At 39.3% G+C, this 20,336-nt stretch overlaps 1 protein-coding gene across 3 annotated transcripts in view; it reads right to left on the reverse strand.

Moving 5' to 3' along the window:
* Window positions 1-20,112, reverse strand: part of dse (dermatan sulfate epimerase) — a 67,572-nt gene extending 47,460 nt beyond the window's left edge. For 2 of the 3 annotated variants that reach the window (XM_062044432.1, XM_062044436.1), the window contains exon 1: window positions 19,940-20,112. The gene's annotated coding sequence lies outside the window, so the exon portion shown is untranslated. Of the gene's footprint in view, window positions 1-11,721; window positions 11,871-11,941; window positions 12,042-19,939 lie in introns of those variants that run through there. The other variant, XM_062044433.1, reaches the window with a different exon arrangement.
* Between the last annotated feature and the right edge of the window lie 224 nt (window positions 20,113-20,336).

Genomic DNA, 20,336 nt, shown 5'->3' on the forward strand with positions numbered 1-20,336 from the left:
ATTGTGTTAGATGTAAATATAAATGGAATACAATGATTTGCAAATAATTTTCAACCCATATTCAGTTGAATATGCTACAAAGACAACATATTTGCCACATCCCCTCAGGACCCCGTCCCTGCCCTCCTCCTTAAGGAGGTTTTTGATGCAGTAGGTCCCCACATCCTGTCCATCATCAACTGTTCCCTGGCCACAGGTATAGTCCCGTCATGCCTAAAAGAAGCAGTAGTCCAACCCCTTCTTAAGAAAGCCAACCTAGATCCCACTCACCCCAGCAACTACAGACCCATCTCAAAATTACCATTTCTGTCTAAACTGTTAGAAAAGGCCATCCTCAGTCAGCTGCAGCCCTATCTCCAACACAACAACATACTGGAAAAATTTCAGTCCGGATTTAGGGCCGGCCACAGCACTGAGTCCGCCCTCTTGAAGGTATTAAACGACCTTCTCCTCATCACTGACTCTGGGAAATGTGCTGCACTGATTCTCCCGGACCTCAGTGCAGCGTTCAATACTATAGACCAGGGGTCACCAACGCGGTGCCCGCGGGCACCAGGTCGCCCGTAAGGACCAGATGAGTCGCCCGCGGGCCTGTTCTAAAAAAAAATAAAAAAAAAAAAAAAAAATTTTTTTTTAAAAAAAAAAAAAATTTTTTTTTTTTTTTTTTAGAATGAAATCTACATAGAAAAAACACAAGATACACTTTCAATCAGTGCATGAACCCAAACAACCTCCCCCATGCACACTCATCCACACCCACTCACACAAAAGGGGTTATTTCTTTCTGCTACCAATATTCTGGTTCCCACAACATAGACAACACATCTGCAAGGGACACAGTCCCTGAAGCACACATGATTGTATAGGCTGCTGGTCCACTAACATTTTCATTAATTACTATTTTTTATGTAATTATTTTTATATTGTTTTACTTTCTTTTGTATCCAAGAAAATGTTTTTTATTTATTTATCTTATTTTATTTTATTTTTTTAAAAAGGGCCTTATCTTCAACAGACCAGGGGCCGTACTTATCAAGCTTCTTAGAATTACTCCTAAGAAGTCTGCTAAGAGTTGACTTAAGAGTAAATAAATTATTCGCTGAAAGCTGCACTTAAAAGTTAGTTATCAAGCGTCTTACTCCCACTTTCAGCGAAGTGTAGGACTGAATCTTAAGTGTCACACTCAGAGCTGAATTACGACATTACTATGTGCCGTAAACGGAATTTTAGGTGACGTCATTTCTGTGTCCACAGAAATGACCAATCACGGAAGGGAATCCGTTGTCTAAGAATAAAGAAATATCTTGGAAATATTTAAGTGGACAATGGGAGTGTATATTTTGACAATAAACTACAAAATAATACAAAACAAACTAGTCCCCGCCGGGACTCACGCTACCGCTCCCTCTCTTCTATCGCCCACACACTCACTGACGTCACTCACCTCACGGCCACACACATACGCTACTGTCATAACATTTTCTTTCCAATTCATTAATTAGGCAACTAATTTGAAACTGGTGTGGGTGGCTCTATATATACTAGCCCACTGCAGCCACATGCAGAAATCAACAAAGAATCGAAAAGTATTAAATCTGTGACAAAAATAATATCCGCTCTGTCTAAACGATACCGTTTGATCAGCTGCTCGTCATCAAAAAAAACAAAAAACATTGTTCCGTTCCCTGAACGTTCGCGCACGTCTCTCTCGCCTCAGTGCCATCCCCTGCTGGCAACTCCTAACCACTTAAGACACCTCTGAAGGTCTCTTAAATATCGTGGAGAGTAGGAGTGATTCTTAGACTTAAGAACGTTGATAAATAGCTTTTATTCTTAAGTTTGAGAGTAGGACTAAATTTCGCAAATTCTCAGGACTTAGTGTAAAATGGCACTCTAAGAAGCTTGATAAGTACGGTCCCAGGTTGTCAATGAAATTAGATTTGTTTAAAGGGTTTTTTAAACCAGGCCCAGTCCAGATAATGTCCAAGTCGGACTCAGCAACACACACCTTCATTCATGTACACAGAAAAAAATTAGGGAACACAACAGATTGCATATAATTTATAAACAAAATTACATTTTCAAAATAAGCATTTATGTACAGTCCAGATTATGTCCAGGTCACTCAAATTAGGGAACACAACAACAGATATCATATTATCTATAAACATAATTATACTTTCAAAATAAGCCTTTGAGGACTTCTCATCTTTTTTTTAATGTTTTTTGGCATCATTATCGTTTTCAACCATGTAACTTTCTAAAGTTAGAAAATACTGAATAAATGTTTTAAAGAAAGTAATACTAAGTGAATATCTGTTTTTGGCCTTAAAAATAAACATTTTACCGAGTACTATAATTAAATTGACTAAATCATGATTGTCAATGAACTCTCCTAAAATAACAGAAACCACATTAAGCTTCATAAACAAACCAATCCTTAAACACATTTTTTCAACTTCCACCCAAAACAAAGACACAATATGACAATACCAAAACAAATGCAGGGTGGATTCAGGTTCCTGACAACAAAATCGGCAATCATCTGACTCTGTCATATTCCATAATTTTAACATTTTCCCTGTGGGTAAGAAGTTATAAATAATTTTAATTTGAAAATAACGATTTTGCACATCGATAGTGGTTTTATAGATTAGTTTGAATATGGCATCCCATGGCAACGGGCAGTCAAAAAAGTCCTCCCATTTTCCATTTGTGTTGTATGAGGCAGCCTTCAAAGATTTCTTTATTAAATAAAAAATTATATATTTTTCTATTTATTTTAGTTCCTTTTTGCCAACTAGAATTTCTTATTAGAGGTTTACAAACTAATAATTTAGTAGTTCCATAATTAATTATTTGTTTCCATCTTTTCCCAATTACTCCAGTTAGTTGATAAAATGAAAAGCTTGAGCAAGCATCACCATACATAGCTCTAAATTCATCATACTTCATAATTTTACCATTCTCTTTGATAATATCATTGACAAAAATGATTCCTCTTTCAAACATATTTTTCCAAAAGAAAGGCTTTCCATCTATTACAATATTAGAGTTCATCCATATTAACTGCTGCAAAATATCGTCTCTTTTTTCTGGCACATAAAATTGAAAACACCACTATGAGTGGATTGTTTCCTTTATGTTTCCCAGCAGACTCTCTGGGAGGGGATCACTTCTAAAAAAGGATACAATTTCTTTTGATACAGTACATGTTTTTTGTCCAACAGGACATTTGTGTACCACTCAGTGTTTAAATACATCTTTGGAACAATTGATGCTTTTAAAGACAGACACATAGCTTCAAGGTTGAGAAGTTTCAGGCCCCCATATTCATACTCTTTGTACAAAACCTTTCTTTTAATCTTTTCTGGTTTGCCGTTCCAGACAAAATCGAAGACCCTCCGCTCATAAATCTTAAAAAAGTTTTGTGATGGAGCTGGTAATGACAAAAACTAATAAATAAATTGAGGAATAATTAACGAGTTGGCAATAGACATTTTACCATACAAGGTTAGGGATTTCCCTTTCCATAATTGCATAATTTTGTCCAGCTTTCTTAGTCGATTATCATAATTTACTGAGCCTAGATCTTCCAGATTTTCTGGGACAACAACACCAACAACACCAGCACTTTGCATTCCATTCGAAAGGACGTTCCCTTTAGATTTCCGATCCTTAACATTTTACATGTATCATAATTAAGCTTAAGGCCAGATTGCTGTGAAAATATGTCCAAAAGATTAAGAAGGTTCCACAAACAATGAGGAAAAATCTTATCTTTGTGAATCAGCCTTTTCTGACATGAACTTCATCAAGAACAAACACAGAACACGCCTCACTGATGCACATCTGCAAGTATCACTCAGAGTTGCAGTGTCAAGTTACACACCAGAGTACAACACACTAGTTAACAGCATGCAATGCCAGGCTTCCCACTAACTGACAAAGAAACAGATAACAGATTTGGTGTCCAGTTCAAAGTGTGACATGATTTAAAAATTTGAGAGTTGACTTTTGTATTTTACATGAGTTATTATTTGTACAAACATGGTGCAAAGTAATTCATGATTTGTTAAAAAATGTTAGTGGCTAGCTAGTTAAAATGGGATATTGTGATTTCACAAGACTGTCTTAGAAGTGATCATTTGAAAATGTTCAATTTGAAAAATGTGCACTTAGAGAAAATATAAAAATAAAGTGTTGAATATTGATATTTATCTGTTTCTATATATATTTATTGTGAGAAATCATTAAGATGATCAGTGTTTCCACAAAGATAAATATCATTAATTATTAATAATAACAGAGTTAAAGGTAAATTGAGCAAATTGGCTATTTCTGGCAATCTATTTATGTGTGTTTTTAACTGGTAGCCCTTCGCATTAATCAGTACCCAAGAAGTAGTCCTTGGTTTCAAAAAGGTTGGTGACCCCTGCTATAGACCATACTGATCTCCTGGACCGCCTCCAACATGGGGTCGGCATCACCAACACAGCCCTGTCCTAGTTTACGTCATACCTCAACAACAGAACCTTCTCTGTGAACATAGCAAACCATTCCTCCCGCTGTGTCAACCTCACCTGTGGGGTCCCCCAGGGCTCAATACTGGGTCCCATCCTGTTCTCCATCTACATGGTCCCCCTCAGCCAAGTCATTCATCGCCATAAAATTTCCTTTCACTGCTACGCTGACAATACTCAAATCTATCTTCCACTCAAGACAGACGATCCCTCTGGGCTGGACCTTTTGAAAGACTGCTTGCGGCACATAAAGGAGTGGATGTCACAAAGCTTCCTGCAGCTCAATGACACCAAGAGTGAAATTCTTCTGTTTGGCAACTCCCCCTCGGTCAGTCAGATCAGAAAGAATTTGGGAAGTTTGGCCACTCTTGAAAAACCCCATGTCAAAAACCTTGGGGTCATATTCGACCCAGACCTCAAGTTTGACAAACAAGTGAAATCTGTGGTGAAATCCTGTTTTTTCCAACTACGCACCATAGCCAAGATCAAGTCTTTCCTCTCCCCCAGTGACCTACGGAGGGTCGTATTGATGCTTATTTTTTCTAGACTGGACTATTGCAATGCCCTTTATGCTGGGGTCACCGACAAGACCATCCATAGCATGCAGCTAGTACAAAATGCGGCTGCCAGGCTGGTGACAGGCGCAAAAATGAGGGAACATATTTCTCCCATCCTCTCCTCCCTTCACTGGCTCCCAGTGAAGCGTAGACGGAAATTTAAGATCGTCATGTTCGTCTTCAAAGCGCTCAATGGTCTCGCCCCAGCTTATATTAAAGATCTCCTGGACCAACCCACCAGCTCCAGGCTGGGTCGTTGCTTTAGATCAGACAACCAGATGACCCTGAAGGTCCCACGGTCAAACCTAGTGACAAGGGCAGACCTTGCTTTCTCAGTGATGGCACCTAGGTTGTGGAATAAGCTCCCCCTGAGTATTAAGTCCGCCACCACTCTGGACTCTTTTAGAGCACGGCTTAAAACTCACCTTTTTACCGCAGATGACTTTTAACTTATGTTTTCATTGTGAGTCTTAAATGTTTAGTTTAGATTCCTTTGTGTGTCTCAGTCTCTGTTTCTGTTTTTTTGTTTCTCCACTCGGTTGGGGGGGCGCATAATAAATGAAAATAACATAACATAACATAACATAACATAACATATTTGATGTTCAAACTGATAAACATTTTTTTTTGTGCAAATAATCATTAACTTTAGAATTTGATGCCAGCAACACGTGACAAAGAAGTTGGGAAAGGTGGTAATAAATACTGATAAAGTTGAGGATAGCTCATCAAACACTTATTTGGAACATCCCACAGGTGTGCAGGCTAATTGGGAACAGGTGGGTGCCATGATTGGGTATAAAAGTAGATTCCATGAAATGCTGAGTCATTCACAAACAAGGATGGGGCGAGGGTCACCACTTTGTCAACAAATGCGTGAGCAAATTGTTGAACAGTTTAAGAAAAACCTTTCTCAACCAGCTATTGCAAGGAATTTAGGGATTTCACCATCTACGGTCCGTAATATCATCAAAGGGTTCAGAGAATCTGGAGAAATCACTGCACGTAAGCAGCTAAGCCTGTGACCTTCGATTCCTCAGGCTGTACTGCATCAACAAGCGACATCAGTGTGTAAAGGATATCACCACATGGGCTCAGGAACACTTCAGAAACCCACTGTCAGTAACTACAGTTGGTCGCTACATCTGTAAGTGCAAGTTAAACTCTCCTATGCAAGGCGAAAACCGTTTATCAACAACACCCAGAAACGCCGTCGGCTTCGCTGGGCCTGAGCTCATCTAAGATGGACTGATACAAAGTGGAAAAGTGTTCTGTTGTCTGACGAGTCCACATTTCAAATTGGTTTTAGAAACTGTGGACGTCGTGTCCTCCGGACCAAAGAGGAAAATAACCATCCGGATTGTTATAGGCGCAAAGTTGAAAAGCCAGCATCTGTGATGTGTATTAGTGCCCAAGACATGGGTAACTTACACATCTGTGAAGGCGCCATTAATGCTGAAAGGTACATACAGGTTTTGGAGCAACATATGTTGCCATCCAAGCAATGTTAACATGGACGCCCCTGCTTATTTCAGCAAGACAATGCCAAGCCACGTGTTACATCAACGTGGCTTCATAGTAAAAGAGTGCGGGTACTAGACTGGCCTGCCTGTAGTCCAGACCTGTCTCCCATTGAAAATGTGTGGCGCATTATGAAGCCTAAAATACCACAACGGAGACCCCCGGACTGTTGAACAAACTTAAGCTGTACATCAAGCAAGAATGGGAAAGAATTACACCTGAGAAGCTTAAAAAATGTGTCTCCACAGTTCCCAAATGTTTACTGAGTGTTGTTAAAAGGAAAGGCCATGTAACACAGTGGTGAACATGCCCTTTCCCAACTACTTTGGCACGTGTTGCAGCCATGAAATTCTAAGTTAATTATTATTTGCAAAAAAATATTAAGTTTATGAGTTTGAACATCAAATATCTTGTCTTTGTAGTGCATTCAATTGAATATGGGTTGAAAAGGATTTGCAAATCATTGTATTCCGTTTATATTTACATATAACACAATTTCCCAACTCATATGGAAACGGGGTTTGTATAATTGGTGTAGTGAATAGTATAAGACATTGATTTCAAGTTAACGTTTACTAAACAGCACTTTCAAATGTAAAATTATTATTTGTATTATTTGATCACTTGCATATCAGTGTTTCTAACTATTGCTTTAATTTCAAGTTAGCATTAACTAAACAACACTTTCAGATGGTAAATTATTATTTGACTTGTTTACATCGGTGCTTCTCACCAGCGGTTTGGCTGACGGCAAGCGGTGAGCCACATTGTGGAGTTTTTAAAACCCCAATTTTGTATCTTATATTGAAGGAAAACACAATAATGTTTTTTTAAACATTGCTTGTTACTCCAACAGGAGGTACACGTTTTTTTTAGTACTTTTTAAATCAGAGGAGTGGAATCTTTGCAGACACATACACAAAAAGTCTAATTAAAAATATTCATATATAAAAATGCCTTTTTTAATAAATTAGTGCATGCCTTGATTCTCCCAGTAGGGACCAAAACAGTCACATTGACATTCTAAGTGCCTGCAAGTCCGCATTCGGGACAGGATTACAGGTGCGCTGCAGCAGATAGTGAAATGTCACTAAAGTCGCTGATCCTTTTAAATGGTGTGTTTAAACTTCTATGGTAGTGTTGGTCATATGTCTTTATTTTGTTCTTCTGGGCTGCACTTTCAGCTGTGTTGGACTTCCACTTCAAGAAGAAAATGACCCCTGTGGAGCCCATCAACATCCAAAGCCGGGAGGTGGCAGTAGTGGGGCAGTACTAGTACCTGGGAGTCCACTTGAACAGCAAGACAGGACTGGAAGGACAACAGCAAAGCTGCATACAAGAAGGGCAGGAGCAGACTCTTTTTCCTGAGGAAGCTTAGGTCCTTTAATGTGTGCAGCAAGCTGTTGGAGATCTTTTTTCAGTCTGTTGTGGCCAGTGCCCTGTGTTTTTTTAGGGGGGAGCAGCACCAGCAAAAGGTACTTAAACCGGATTGACAAACTGATCCGGAAAGCCGGCCAAAAAATATTGGCACGCAGTTGGAGGCGTTTGTGTCAGTGAGGGACAGGAGTACACTGGACAAACTGCTCGCCATCATGGACAATCCTGCCCACCCACTCCACCAGACAATTGAGGGACAGCGGAGCTCATACTCCAACAGTGTTCGATTCAAGAACTCCTTCATTCCGTACTCCATCTAGCTGTATAATCATTCGCCATACAGCAATTGATGATATCTGTCTGTTACCTGACCGCTTCTATGTTAGCTAACTCTCTTTGTTTATAATGTATATTTTCGGCTGCCCTTTTTTTTTGCTGCAGCTGTTACATATACTGTAATATTGTACATGGTAATCTGTATTTGTTTTATATTGTATATATTATATAAAAAATATAATATAATAATATAATATATCAGTATATATTATATAGTGTATATATAATATGTCAATACTATTTTTTATTGCTACTATGGTACATTTTGTTTTCGCCCTCTTTTTGTGCCCTTCTGTGCATTATCCTTTCCATCCTTATCCTTTCCATCATTTCTAACTGAGCTACTGCGTGGAACAATTTCCCGTGTGGATCACTAAAGTTTGTCTATGTTTCTAAGTCTAAGTGTAAGGGGACGAGGCACAACGCAATTGAACATTAATTATGTCGTGAGGAGACTGACGAGATGGTCGCGCACACGGACACACGCAAGCACACACAAATTCACACACACACACAGGATCACGGTCAATAAAGGTGGTTTGTTCTGTGCAGGATTATAGCAAGCGTCGTTGTTCCCCTACTGTTTACTACTGCGGTAACTTTAACAGACATTTCCGTCATGTTTGATCACCGTGATCAAACTGAAATTAATCACAATGATATAATCGCCCAGCCCTATGTTCATATACTGTGTTTTACCGCGTAATGTATGCATTACAACGTTCCCTAATTGTTGTGAGCCCAAATTATACTTAAAGTGACAGTTTATAGACAAAAGTGCACTTTCCATGTAGTCATTCGTAGTTTTTGATGAATCAATAAGACTATATTGAGACCCTAACCCAAACACGAACCCTCTAAACCCTATGCCGTTCCTGTTTAGTTAAAAAGGACCAAAATTTTACTTTGAAAAGTAGAAGTTCGCGGAAGGCCCCAGAGGAAACGGCATGAGACAAAAGCCATGACACGGGAGGTCTTACAAGCTGCAGACATACACTCTTGGATTCCACACATTGGAAACAGGCACTGCACATCATATTGGCAGCTCCAGTTCTGTTGTTGAAGGGGAACTGCTGTGACGATCTGTCACATTCACGTCTTGTTATGTTTCCTTAGTTGGTGTTTATTTCCTGTCAGCGCTCTTATTTTAGTTAAATTTCCTGCTTGTCTCCCTGATCGCTATTTCTCCTCACCTGTCCCTGATTGGCAGCCTGGCCACACCTGTTTTCTATCAGCTGGCTGCTATTTATGCCTGCCTCGCCCTCCATTAATGGCTCGATGATTGTTTCCTGTCTCCTGTTTCCTGGTTCCTGTTATCCTGTCTCCTGTTATCCTATTAAAGTCATGTTTTCCTTCGCTACGCCTTTCATCTCTGCATCTTGGGGTCACCAACAGATTGTGACAACTGCACTTAAAAAAAATGTTGCCTATCATTTACAATCGCTATGTAAGACAAGAACACACATTTTTCTTATTTGCATGCATTCTAAATCCTAAAATACGGCACGTACAAAGTGCCATATTTTAATTTACTTCTTTGCACACTCTTGGCATTCACACTTTTAAAGTGAAAACCATTCCAGGTGACTACCTATTGAAGCTCATCGAGAGAATGCCAAGAGCATGCAAAAAAGTAATCAGAGTAAAGGGTGGCTATTTTGAAGAAACTAGAATATAACACGTTTTCAGTTATTTCACCTTTTTTGTTAAGTACATAACTCCACATGTGTTCATTCATAGTTTTGATGATGCCTATAATGCTCATTGTCATTTCTGTATTATTTTTTATTTTCGCTAACTGCTTATTTGCTATTACTTTTACCATCATATTTGTACATGTCGTATTTGCTGATGTTGCTCTATTGTTGTTGTTGTTGTGTTTGCTGTTGTTGTTTTTGTCTCTCTGTCTAATCACCCTCTTGTCCCCACAATTCCCCCCTCTGTCTTCCATTTTGTTTCTCTTTCTATCCCCTCCGGCCCGGCTGCACCAAATGATAATATAAATACATTTAATAAAGTCAAATACAAATAAGGCAGCAAGAGAAGTATCCTACACTTCTCTTTTGTAAAGTAAATCTAAACAGCCGATATGGGCATCTGCATCTACTATATGATTTGCCTGAGTAGCTGGACAGGACAAAAAAAAAAAAAATAGTTTTGATGCCTTCAGTGACAATCTACAATGTAAATAGTCATGAAAATAAAGAAAAGGCATTGAATGAAGAGAAGGTGTGTCCAAACGTTTGGCCTGTACTGTATGTGTTCTTGTATTATATAAGGATTGTGGATGATAGGTAAAATTCCCAAAAAAGTGGAGACAACCGGAGAGCCGGTGTCGTGTGAAATTCTGTATCACCAAAATATTCTGTATCCCCTTCCGCGGAGGCACGCATGGGGGATACAAAATATTTGAGGAATACAGAATTTCGCACGTCATTGGATTGAAAAACTTAACGAGCCATATACAGCCCACAGGCCGTATTTTGCCCACATCTGCAAGTCAGTAAATTTCTGGTGATATTTTTTTGTTTAAAAAAAAAACAACTTTAAACAAGTTGCAAAATCCCCTTAACCACGGGTGTCAAACTTGTTTTCATTGAGGGCCACATCGCAGAAATGGCTGCCTTAAAAGGGCCACTTTTTAAAAATTAATTAAAGTTATGCATGGTGGCAATAACCTGTGATTAATCATCAAAAAAATAAAATAATTTGACAACATTGATAAAAATGTGTACCAGTAATCCCCTCATATTTTAAATTATTGCCTATGCACTAGATTATTAGATTTTTTCATGTACAAATTAATGGATACATCATACTTAAAAGTGACAAGCAAATATTCAACTGTTTATTTTTGTCTTTACTAACCTACATTTGTAATACACTACATAATAATGTAATATTTGGCATGACTACATAATAACATTTAAAAGATGCATTTTTTCCTGTCAAAATCGAAATACCGTATTTTCCGGACTATAAGGCGCACTTAAAATCCTTTCTTTTCTCAAAACTCAACAGTACTTATAACCCAGTGCGTCTAATGTACGGAATGATTCTGGTTTTGCTTACCGACCTCGAAGCAATTGTATTTGGTACATGGTTTTATGATAAGTGTGACCAGTAGATGGCAGTCAAACATCAGAGATACATGTAGACTGCAATATGATGGCAATATGACTCAAGTAAACAACACCAATACGTTCTATTGAAAATATAGAACATTACACACGGCGCTCAAAAACCTATCAAAATGTTTTAGTATGACTTTGGTAAGCTAGTAAGCCGCACCGTTGATGGATTGCCGGCGCATTAAACATACGAGTATTATTATGGTGTGTGTATAAGGTAAGGCATATTATCTGGCGTTTTGTTTCGCAATATTATACAAAAGCAACTTTTCTTACCTTCTGGTACCTGCTGATCTGTATTTTGGGATCTGCATAAATCCTGAAAAATTGCGCGAGTCCGCCTTTGTAGTCCGCCATGGTCGATAAGCTTCTTCTTTTTCTCTATCTTCTTGTCATGGGACATTCATCCTCTGCCGTTGCCATTTCTAATATACAGTAGAGTAAAGTTCTTACTTATATCTGTCAGTAAACTTGCCATGAAAGCGCTAAAACATACCGGTGTAGTGAGTTTACAATATTCACCCAAGGAACTTCACCCAAAGACATGCACCTGGGGATAGGTTGATTGGCAACACTAAATTGGCCCGAGTGTGTGAATGCGAGTGTGAATGTTGTCTGTCAATCTGTGTTGGCCCTGTGATGAGGTGGCGACTTGTCCAGGGTGTACCCCGCCTACTGCCCGCATGCAGCTGAGATAGGCTCCAGCACCCCCCGCGACCCCAAAAGGGACAAGCTGTAGAAAATGGATGGATGGATGGAACTTTAGTTATTAGAGAGTTCCGGTCAGACGTTTTTTCACGGGACACATTGTTGTTGTTTCCGTAAGACGTTTTTTCACAGGACACATTGTTGTTGTTTCCGGATGAGGAGATGCTGCTCCGTTATTGATTTAAGTAAAGTCTGAATGTCATTAAAACAGTTAGTTCCATCTTTTGACACTTCTTTCACTTCCGTCTTTGCACGCTACACCGCTACAACAAAGATGACGGGGAGAAGATGCTGCCAAAGGTGAGCCAAGTAAATAAGACCGCCCACAAAATGGCGAATCCGGAAGCGACTGTCAGAAAGAGGCTTGAAGATGATCTGTAAAACATAATCTATGCAACATTTTGACCAAATAACCACCATTACATGTTATGTAGACCACAAGGAAGTGTTTTACATTTAGAAAAAACTAATAAATAATATGACTCCTTTAATGCGCCTTATATTCGGTGCGCCCTATGGTCCAGAAAATTTGCATTTAGTAAAAAAATTAATTGTTTTATTAACACACACTTTTCCCAGTCTTTCGCAATGATGATCTGGCCCCCGGGCCTTGAGTTTGACACCTGTGGTCTAAGAGGAGCATAAACATTTGCATTTCATCTGTATGTTTTTTTTTTTTTTTAAAACATAAAATAAAATATCGTCCGATACCGATAAAAGAATTAAGGCCAATATCAATAATTGTCAAAATGTCAAATATCGGCGCTGATGATCGGTCGATTCCTACTTTGTATCGTTCTTTCTCGAGCCATGGATAATATTTGGCATGATTAGATAATAACGTTTAAAAGATGCTTATTTTTCCTGTCAAAATCGAAATAATTATTTGCATTTAGTAAAAAAAAATTAAGTATTTTATTAACACACACTTTTCCCAGGCTTTGGCGGGGGCCACATACAATGATGTGGTGGGCCAGAGTTTGACACCTGTCGTCTAAGAGGAGCATCAACATTTGCATATCAAAATATGGGAAATCTTCTGAAAATTGGTAAAAAGATGAGATTTTCCTACATCACAAGGACTTGCAAGCTAATCGACTTTATGAACGCAGCTCAGCTAAGCAGAAAGGAGCGCCTAAACCCCGGTATCATATGTGTATATATTCTGTTACTAAGCTAAATACTGGTATCATATGTGTATATATTCTGTTACTAAGCTAAACACTGGTATCATATGTGTATATATTCTATCTGCAGATGTATTTTTGTTGTTAAAAAAAAACATAAAATAAAATATCCTCTGATACCGATAAAATAATTAAGGCCAATATCAATACTCGTCAAAATGTCAAATATCGGCGCTGATCATCGGTCGATTCCTACTTTGTATCATTCTTTCTCGAGCTATGGATAATGTTTGGCATGATTAGATAACATTTAAAAGATGCATATTTTTCCTGTCAAAATCGAAATAATAATTTGCATTTGCCCTAGTGTGTGAATGTGAGTGTGAATGTTGTCTGTCTATCTGTGTTGGCCCTGCGATGAGGTGGCGACTTGTCCAGGGTGTACCCAGCCTTCCGCCCGATTGTAGCTGAGATAGGCTCCAGCGCCCCCCGCGACCCCTAAGGGAATAAGCGGTAGAAAATGGATGGATGGATGCATTTTATTAACACACATGCTTTGACGGGGGCCACATACAATGATGTGGTGGGCCAGAGTTTGACACCTGTCATCTAAGAGGAGCATCAACATTTGCATTTCAAAATATGGGAAATCTTCTGAAAATTGGTAAAAAGATGAGATTTTCCTACATCACAAGGACTTGCAAGCTAATCGACTTTATGAAAGCAGCTCAGCTAAGCAGAAAGGAGCGCCTAAACCCCGGTATCATATGTGTATATATTCTGTTACTAAGCTAAATACTAGTATCATATGTGTATATATTCTGTAACTAAGCTAAATACTGGTATCATATGTGTATATATTCTGTTACTAAGCTAAATACTGGTATCATATGTGTATATATTCTATCTGCAGATGTATTTTTGTTGTTAAAAAAACCCCATAAAATAAAATATCGTCCGATACCGATAAAATAATTAAGGCCAATATCAATACTCGTCAAAATGTCAAATATCGGCGCTGATGATTGGTCGATTCCTACTTTGTATCGTTCTTTCTCAAGCATTGGATAATATTTGGCATGATTTTTGTTTAAAAGATGCCTTTTTTCCTGTCAAAATCGAAATAATTATTTGCATTTAGTAAAAAAAAATTAAGTATTTTATTAACACACACTTTTCCCAGGCTTTGACGGGGGCCACATACAATGATGTGGTGGGCCAGAGTTTGACACCTGTCGTCTAAGAGGAGCATCAACATTTGCATTTCAAAATATGGGAAATCTTCTGAAAATTGGTAAAAAGATGAGATTTTCCTACATCACAAGGACTTGCAAGCTAATCGACTTTATGAACGCAGCTCAGCTAAGCAGAAAGGAGCGCCTAAACCCCGGTATCATCCATCCATCCATCCATCTTCTTCCGCTTATCCGAGGTCGGGTCGCGGGGGCAGCAGCCTAAGCAGGGAAACCCAGACTTCCCTTTCCCCAGCCACTTCGTCCAGCTCTTTCCGGGGGATCCCGAGGCGTTCCCAGGCCAGCCGGGAGACATAGTTTTCCAACGTGTCCTGGGTCTTCCCCGTGGCCTCCTACCGGTCGGACGTGCCCTAAACACCTCCCTTGGGAGGCGTTCGGGTGGCATCCTGACCAGATGCCCGAACCACCTTATCTGGCTCCTCTCGATGTGGAGGAGCAGCGGCTTTACTTTGAGCTCCCCCCGAATGGCAGAGCTTCTCACCCTATCTCTAAGAGAGAGCCCCGCCACCCGGCGGAGGAAACTCATTTCGGCCGCTTGTATGCGTGATCTTGTCCTTTCGGTCATAACCCAAAGCTCATGACCATAGGTGAGGATGGGAACGTAGATCGACCGGTAAATTGAGAGCTTTGCCTTCCGGCTCAGCTCCTTCTTCACCACAACGGATCGATACAGCGTCCGCATTACTGAAGACGCCGCACCGATTCGCCTGTCGATCTCACGATCCACTCTTCCCTCACTCGTGAACAAGACTCCGAGGTACTTGAACTCCTCCACTTGGGGCAGGGTCTCCTCCGCAACCCGGAGATGGCACTCCACCCTTTTCCGGGCGAGAACCATGGACTCGGACTTGGAGGTGCTGATTCTCATCCCAGTCGCTTCACTCAGCTGCGAACCGATCCAGTGAGAGCTGAAGATCCTGGCCAGATGAAGCCATCAGGACCACATCATCTGCAAAATCCCCGGTATCATATGTGTATATATTCTGTTACTAAGCTAAATACTGGTATCATATGTGTATATATTCTATCTGCAGATGTATTTTTGTTCTTAAAAAAAAACATAAAATAAAATATCCTCTGATACCGATAAAATAATTAAGGCCAATATCAATACTCGTCAAAATGTCAAATATCGGCGCTGATCATCGGTCGATTCCTACTTTGTATCATTCTTTCTCGAGCTACGGATAATGTTTGGCATGATTAGATAACGTTTAAAAGATGCATATTTTTCCTGTCAAAATCGAAATAATAATTTGCATTTGCCCTAGTGTGTGAATGTGAGTGTGAATGTTGTCTGTCTATCTGTGTTGGCCCTGCGATGAGGTGGCGACTTGTCCAGGGTGTACCCCACCTTTCGCCCGATTGTAGCTGAGATAGACTCCAGCGCCCCCCGCGACCCCTAAGGGAATAAGCGGTAGAAAATGGATGGATGGATGGATTTTATTAACACACACTTTTCCCAGGCTTTGACGGGGGCCACATACAATGATGTGGTGGGCCAGAGTTTGACACCTGTCGTCTAAGAGGAGCATCAACATTTGCATTTCAAAATATGGGAAATCTTTTGAAAATTGGTAAAAAGATGAGATTTTCCTACATCACAAGGACTTGCAAGCTAATCGACTTTATGAACGCAGCTCAGCTAAGCAGAAAGGAGCGCCTAAACCCCGGTATCATATGTGTATATATTCTGTTACTAAGCTAAATACTGGTATCATATGTGTATATATTCTGTTACTAAGCTAAATACTGGTATCATATGTGTATATATTCTGTAACTAAGCTAAATACTGGTATCATATGTGTATTTATACTGTTACTAAGGTAAATACTGGTATCATATGTGTATATATTCTGTAACTAAGCTAAATACTGGTATCATATGTGTATATATTCTGTTACAAAGCTAAATACTGGTATCATATGTGTACATATTCTATCTGCAGATGTATTTTTGTTGTTAAAACAACCCCATAAAATAAAATATCGTCCGATACCGATAAAATAATTAAGGCCAATATCAATACTCGTCAAAATGTCAAATATCGGCGCTGATGATCGGTCGATTCCTACTTTGTATCGTTCTTTCTCGAGCATTGGATAATATTTGGCATGATTTTTGTTTAAAAGATGCCTTTTTTCCTGTCAAAATTGAAATAATTATATGCATTTAGTAAAAAAAATTATTATTTTATTAACACAAACTTTTCCCAGGCTTTGGCAGGGGCCACATACAATGATGTGGCGGGCCTGATCTGACCCCCGGGCCTTGAGTTTGAAACCTGTCGTCTAAGAGCAGCATCAACATTTGCATTTCAAAATATGGGAAATCTACTGAAAATTGGTAAAAAGATGAGATTTTCCTACATCACAACAACTTGCAAGCTAATCGACTTTATCAACGCAACTCAGCTAAGCAGAAAGGAGCGCCGGTTGTTACTAAGCTAAATACTGGTATCATATGTGTATACCGGTATATTCTATCTGCAGATGTATTTTTGTTGTTAAAAAAACCCCATAAAATAAAATATCGTCCGATACCGATAAAATAATTAAGGCCAATATCAATACTAGTCAAAATGTCAAATATCGGCGCTGATGATCGGTCGATTCCTACTTTGTATCGTTCTTTCTCAAGCATTGGATAATATTTGGCATGATTTTTGTTTAAAAGATGCATTTTTTCCTGTCAAAATTGAAATAATTATATGCATTTAGTAAAAAAAAATATTATTTTATTAACACACACTTTTCCCAGGCTTTGGCAGGGGCCACATACAATGATGTGGCGGGCCAGATCTGGCCCCAGGCCTTGAGTTTGACACCTGTCGTCTACGAGGACGATCAACATTTGCATTTCAAAATATGGGAAATCTCCTGAAAATTGGTAAAAAGATGAGATTTTCCTACATCACAACAACTTGCAAGCTAATCGACTTTATCAACGCAACTCAGCTAAGCAGAAAGGAGCGCCGGTTGTTACTAAGCTAAATACTGGTATCATATGCGTATATATTCTATCTGCAGATGTATGTTTGTTGTTAAAAAAAAAAACATCAAATAAAATATCATCTGATACCGATAAAAGAATTAAGGCCAATATCAATACTCGTCAAAATGTCAAATATCGGCGCTGATGATCGGTCGATTCCTACTTTGTAACGTTCTTTCTCGAGTATTGGATAATATTTGGCATGATTTTTGTCTAAAAGATGCCTTTTTTCCTGTCAAAATTGAAATAATTATATGCATTTAGTAAACAAAATACTTTTTTTATTAACACACACTTTTCCCAGGCTTTGGCGGGGGCCACATACAATTATGTGGCGGGCCAGATCTGGCCCCAGGCCTTGAGTTTGACACCTGTCGTCTACGAGGACGATCAACATTTGCATTTCAAAATATGGGAAATCTCCTGAAAATTGGTAAAAAGATGAGATTTTCCTACATCACAACAACTTGCAAGCTAATCGACTTTATCAACACAATGGCGAAGTTGGTAGAGTGGCCGTGCCAGCAATCGGAGGGTTCCTGGTTACTGGGGTTCAATCCCCACCTTCTACCATCCTAGTCACGTCCGTTGTGTCCTTGGGCAAGACACTTCACCCTTTGCCTCTGATGGCTGCTGGTTAGCGCCTTGCATGGCAGCTCCCGCCATCAGTGTGTGAATGTGTGTGTGAATGGGTAAAATGTGGAAATACTGTCAAAGCGCTTTGAGTACCTTGAAGGTAGAAAAGCGCTGTACAAGTATAACCCATTTATCATTTATAACTCAGCTAAGCAGAAAGGAGCGCCGGTTGTTACTAAGCTAAATACTGGTATATATTATATCTGCAGATGTATTTTTGTTGTTAAAAAAAAAAACATAAAATAAAATATCGTCCGATACCGCTAAAAATAATTAAGGCCAATATCAATACTCGTCAAAATGTCAAATATTGGCACTGATGATCGGTCAATTCCTACTTTGTATCGTTCTTTCTCGAGCATTGGATAATATTTGGCATGATTTTTGTGTAAAAGATGCCTTTTTTCCTGTCAAAATTGAAATAATTATAGTAAAAAAAAATGAATATTTTATTAACACACTTTTTTCCCCAGACTTTGGCGGGGGCCACATACAATGGTGTGACAGGCCTGATCTGGCCCCCGGGCCTTGAGTTTGACACCCGTCGTCTAAGAGGAGCATCAACATTTGCATTTTAAAATATGGGAGATCTCCTGAAAATTGGTAAAAAGATAAGATTTTCGTACATCACAACAACTTGCAAACTAATCGACTTTATGAACGCAGCTCAGCTAAGCAGAAAGGAGCGCCGGTTGATATTAAGCTCAATACTGGTATCATATGTGTATATATTCTATCTGCATATGTATGTTTGTTGTTAAAAAAAAACATAAAATAAAATATCGTCCTAAACCGATAAATTAATTAAGGCCAATATCAATACTCGTCAAAATGTCAAATATGCGCGCTGATGATTGGTCGATTCCTACTTTGTATCGTTCTTTCTCGATCATTGGATCATATTTGGCATGATTACATAATAACGTTCCTACATCACAACAACTTGCAAGCTAATCGACTTTATGAACGCAGCTCAGCTAAGCTAAATACTGGTATCATATGTGTATATATTATGTTACTAAGCTAAATACTGGTATCATATGTGTATATATTCTATCTGCAGATGTATTTTTGTTGTTAAAAAAACCCATAAAATAAAATATCGTCCGATACTGATAAAATAATTAAGGCCAATATCAATACTCGTCAAAATGTCAAATATCGGTGCTGATGATTGGTCGATTCCTACTTTGTATCGTTCTTTCTCGAGCATTGGATAATATTTGGCATGATTTTTGTTCAAAAGATGCCTTTTTTCCTGTCGAAATTGAAATAATTATAGTAAAAAAAATATATATTTTATTAACACACTTTTTCCCCAGACTTTGGCGGGGGCCACATACAGTGATGTGGCGGTCCAGATCTGTGCTCTTAACCAAGTCATTTTTATTTCAGTCTTAACTGCCAACTGTGAACTCCATACAATAAAAAATAAAAAATAAATATGGCTGATTTCTCATTGCTTAGTTTATTGTGTATGATCCAGAAGGCCTAATCATCACATTTCAAGAAGATTATACCTGATTTAATGGAAGTATGTAACAAAGTTGAGTGAAGTTTTCATGGCAACGTCGTGGGGATAAAGTGAGAAGGTTATTAAAGTGTGTAAAAGGGCGCAACGCGACCGTAATGGAATTCGAACTCCTTCACTTTTCAACACCAGAATGACGTCCCACAGAAATACATTTTCCATAAACGCCAGTAATCCAGGAGGGGGGAAAAAGGGCAGAAAAAGCAGCCGTTGTTTCATCGACTATCAAGTTTCGGCAGCTTACCTGCCACGGGAAGAGTTCGCGAAGCTTCCACGGGACTTTTTAGCTCATTTCACGCGCGAACAGCGAGGATGTAGCGATGGAAGAAGAGTGACTTGATGAAGAGGAAGTGGAAGAAGGGCGAAGGAATGTGGGAGCGAGGAGGGAACAACATGCTGCTAGTGTGTGGATGTGTGTTGGGGCGGAGGGGGCGGGGGGTTCGGGGGGGGGGGGGGGAGAACGTTTGAAAGGAGACCTTCACCAGACCCCCCTCCCCCCGCCCCCTCCTTCCCGACGCCCTTCTACGCATGCGCTGATTCAAAATGTCTGACACATGTTCAATAACTGAAATATTGCCAACGATGAAGTTGTTCATTCATTTGAGAGAGCCGTGAACTTGGCTCTTCAAATGCCACCATGA

Source organism: Entelurus aequoreus, linkage group LG04 (genome assembly GCF_033978785.1).
Source record: "Entelurus aequoreus isolate RoL-2023_Sb linkage group LG04, RoL_Eaeq_v1.1, whole genome shotgun sequence".
Taxonomy (NCBI): Eukaryota; Metazoa; Chordata; class Actinopteri; order Syngnathiformes; family Syngnathidae; genus Entelurus; species Entelurus aequoreus.